Below are 4,817 nucleotides of genomic sequence, written 5' to 3'. Positions count from 1 at the left end.
CTGCTGCAAGCTGGGAACAAGATAGATTAGTAGGTGTTACATCACGTTTGTTCCCTGAATCCTCGTCTGTTACATCTTCAGTGGGATTTGTAGGGGGCATTGTAGCGATATATCTGTATTTCAGATGAAATTTTGCTTGTAGCTTAATTTCCAAACATAGATAGCATTTCATGCAGGGAAAATCCACTAAAATTTGAAAAAGAGACATAATTTCAAAATATATGGAGATATTCCTACTATCCTTTTAAAAGGACACAAAAGTTTGATGATTTTAATTTAATTCTTTTGTGGTTTATGGATGAACAGTATAGAAGAATGTGTTCCAGATCTTCATGATGATTATTACACCATAAACAAGTAGGAGTATCAGAAATGTGAAATCGGTGTAGGTACAATTGTGACCTGTTCTGGCTCTTGTTAAAAATGTTTGAACATGTCTGGGCAAGTGTTTGTACATTTCCAGGTCATTTGGTTTCTTTTATACGGACTTCAATATTTAGGATTTTCATAGATACATAGGTCTAAACAAAGGAGTTTTACAGTGCCTAAAAATGCCTATTTCCACGTCAGTGCCTATTTTTAAGTTTCTATTTTTTATTTATTTTTATATTATTTATGTAACTACAGTATGCACCAAAACAAACAATACTGAAATTCTCGGACTGATACTGTGCATGTACAGTATGGCAAAAAACCGGAACAACCCTTGTAGCTGATTTCAGAGTCTTGTTCACTCCAGAGCACGATAGACTGGTAACTAAGACTTTTGTCGTTCGAATCCTGTCTGAGAAGGAAACTTTTTTTTGTTCCTTATTCAAATTTCTTCCCAATATTTTCGATTGCAGCGATATTTTACTACTTAATTACTGTAACTTATTATTCCTAGAACATGAATTTTACCAGCAATCGAAAAGTATTGGGAATAAATTTGTATAAGGAACAAAAAAAATTTTCCTTCCCAGACAGGATTCGAACCACGAAAGTCTTAGTTACCAGTCTATCGTGCTCTGGAGTGAGCAAGGCTCTGAAATCAGCTACAAGGGTCGGTCTGGTTTTTTTTTTTTTTTTTGCCACTACTGTACATATCGTATCCATGATGAAGTTTGTTTTACTAAACTCAAAGTTGTATTTTGATACATAATATGGTGAAGATTTGCTAAAATGGTTCTCACAACTGAGAAAAAAGTGTTTATTGTAGAGTGTTGTATTCGTGATACATTTCACAAAACTCCCCCCGAGCAATGTTTTGTTACAAGCTGTTAAGTTTCGCCATGCAGGAAGCATCCTCACTCAAAGAAAAAGCTGCACAGATTGGCCTGTTACTGTGACAAATAATGATAATCATGGGCGGTTCCTGACCCAGGTGTTACAGTCTACAAAAAGAAATCTTCGGCTAACAGCTTTGAAAATTGTTATCAGTACAATGTTCATATGATGAAAGAGTAATGGAACGGAGAAAAATTCTCTTCGGCGCCAGGATTTGAACCCGGGTTTTCAGCTCTACGTGCTGATGCTTTATCCACTAAGCCACACCGGATACCACCCCGGCGTCGGACAGAATCGTCTCAGATTAAGCTCCAACTCTTGGGTTCCCTTTAGTGGCCGCCCTCTGCACTACGTCATAGATGTCTATGAACGTAGGACCAAAGTCCACACATGTGCTGAGGTGCACTCGTTATGAGTGACTAGTTGGCCGGGATCCGACAGAATAAGTGTATATGATGACGCAGAATATCTGCATGGAAATATCATATGTACTTCGGTACATTAAGATAATATATAGATCAAAATTGTATTAAGGTTTTTGTTTGAAAAAAACTAACGGCCTGAAATTAATGACATTACTTACAAGTCAGCCTGTATTACAGTCCACTATTAGCAAATTGAAAAGGTAAAGTGCAAATATCAGTAGCCTAACGTCTATTAGGGACAATGTGTCAGAATGTATTATAAAATTATCTTTTAAAATATAACAAATATTGGTATTAGAATGGTAAACATAAACCAGTAGTAAAATTTGTATATAATAAAACCTGTTGAGTAAATTAACTGATTCAAATATTTAGGCTATAAATTATCGCGAGTAAAACTGTTTAAGTCAAGATTTCTAAACATAATTCAGAGAAGTCTTTAAACAGAGTCAGGTCCAAAAATACGTTAGAATAAGAATCTATAAAAACATAGACCATCCGTGCTAACAGCAGGAAATGTTAAATAAAATTAGATCTCTGAGTACGTGCGTATAACGGATTGAATAAGAAGATGGATACGAATATATTGAGGAACCGAAAATTTACATAGGGGAGAGTCGGGTAGTATCGGACAGTGCGTTTCTTTCATATACCACCATACGGTAGTACCTGAATGATATAGTTACGTTTCTCTATGCGACATCACAGAAACGTAATCATGTCAATCAGGTACTATCATCGTGTGGTAGATGAAAGAAACTCACTGTCCGATATTACCCGATGTCCGATACTACCCGACTCTCCCCTACTTCTGGACTTCATAGATAACTACACAATTAATGGATAGACAGGGGGATGACTGATGTGATGATACTGTGGTTATGTTCATACGTTGAATGTGCAAGGGACTTAGTGGATATGCATATCAAATCTAGATTGGACAGTATTCGAGTGATTTTGATATCTCTGCCAGAATTGTGTACTGTGGTTCAATGTTAGCTATGATAAACGAGAATCCCACATTCTTGTCTAACATATGGTTTAGTGACGAATGTCACATTCATCTCGATGGATACAATAATAAACAGACAACGTGCTTCCTTGGATTTGAACAGCCAGATGTTATTGTCCAGATATCCCTTCATTCTGAACGTGTAACAATATGGTATGCCCTAGCTGCAAAAGGTGTACTTGGCCCATATTTTGTGGAAGACGATGGTGGACGTCCTCTGACTGTTAACCAGGATCGGTATAGGAACCTCATTATCACACCATTTCTGAGTGATCTGCGAAGACTTTGTCGTGCCCGGAACAGAGCACATCATATTCAAAATGGAGTCACACTGCCAGAAACTCACTCAATTTCCTCAGGGAATATTTTCAGCCTACAAAAAATACACTTACTTGATTTTTTCAATCATCAGTATCAGCTGGGAAGAAGGAAGTTTACACAATATTAATTTACTACAGCTACAACAACAAACACCACGAACATTCAACAAGACTGTTACAGACAATCCTGATAACGGGTGTTATTCTTAAAATATATGACTATCACATGGCGAGTATAAATCGATGTTGTGGATGAAACTTGCAACTTACAGCTTACAAATGGCTTTTAAGCAACCCGGAGGTTCATTGCCGCTCTCACATAAGCCCGCCATTGGTCCCTATCCTGTGCAAGATTAATCCAGTCTCTATCATCATACCCCACCTCCCTCAAATTCATTTTAATATTATCCTCCCATCTACGTCTTGGCCTCCCCAAAAGTCTTTTTCCCTCCGGCCTCCCAACTAACACTCTATAAGCATTTCTGGATTCGCCCATACGTGCTACATGCCCTGCCCATCTCAAACGTCTGGATTTAATGTTCCTAATTATGTCAGGTGAAGAATACAATTCGTGCAGTTGTGTTGTGTGACTTTCTCCATTCTCCTGTAACTTCATCCCTCTTAGCCCCAAATATTTTCCTAAGAACCTTATTCTCAAACACCCTTAACCTGTGTTCCTCTCTCAAAGTGAGAGTCCAAGTTTCACAACCATACAGAACAACCGGTAATATAACTGTTTTATAAATTCTAACTTCAAGATTTTTTGACAACAGACTGGATGATAAAAGCTTCTCAACCGAATAATAACAGGCATTTCCCATATTTATTCTGTGTTTAATTTCCTCTCGAGTATCATTTATATTTGTTACTGTTCCAAGATATTTGAATTTTTCCACCTCTTCAAAGGATAAATATCCAATTTTTATATTTCCATTTCGTACAATATTCTCGTCACGAGACATAATCATATACTTTGTCTTTTCGGGATTTACTTCCAAACCGATCGCTTTACTTGCTTCAATTGAAATTTCCGTGTTGTTCCTAATCGTTTGTGGATTGTCTGCTAACATATTCACGTTTTGCAGCTTTATCAATGTAATTTATTTTTATGTACCTTGTGGCATACCATTTTAGACATTGTATTGTAAACATTACTGGTAAACAAGAATTTGTAGCATAAACATTACAAATGCTTAAATATCTGTCTTAAATATCTTTCATGTTCCAGCCACTTATTTTTAAGAATATTGTTGCCATTTCGTAGTTTAGTTTCCCAGGTGCTGTATTGCATTGGCCCAGTTTAATTTTACTATGGTTATATGAGAAAACACAGATGGGTCAAAGTAACCCCATGTGCCAGGTAACTTTGATCCACAGTTTTGAACTAAGTTTTATCACATGTGCTACTATCAGTGACTATCATGATAGTTGAAATGCTTTTACGAAATGTTCCCGGACTCACATATGAAATTTGGAGCTTTATCTCCAAAATTTTCACAAGAAACCAGCAAAAGAACATTTAAAAATGTATTTCAGTGGGTCAAAGTCACCTCGGTTTAGTTTTTTTTTTTTTTTTTTTTTTTTTAGGATTCAAAGTTTATTTATTTTCATTGTTACTTTAAGTATAATAATATATGAAGAAAGTTTATAAAAAATTTAAACTTCTATGTTATGCTTTCAAAACACATGTTTTTCTTTTAAGCTTTTTCCAAATGACTTCATCCTAGACGCAGCCATTGAATGCATCATTTAATGGGTGATGGCAAATGATAATGTAATCTTATGGTGTTAAAA

The sequence above is a fragment of the Periplaneta americana genome, chromosome 16 (assembly GCF_040183065.1).
Source record: "Periplaneta americana isolate PAMFEO1 chromosome 16, P.americana_PAMFEO1_priV1, whole genome shotgun sequence".
Taxonomy (NCBI): domain Eukaryota; kingdom Metazoa; phylum Arthropoda; class Insecta; order Blattodea; family Blattidae; genus Periplaneta; species Periplaneta americana.
Note: the sequence above shows the minus strand (reverse complement) of the source record.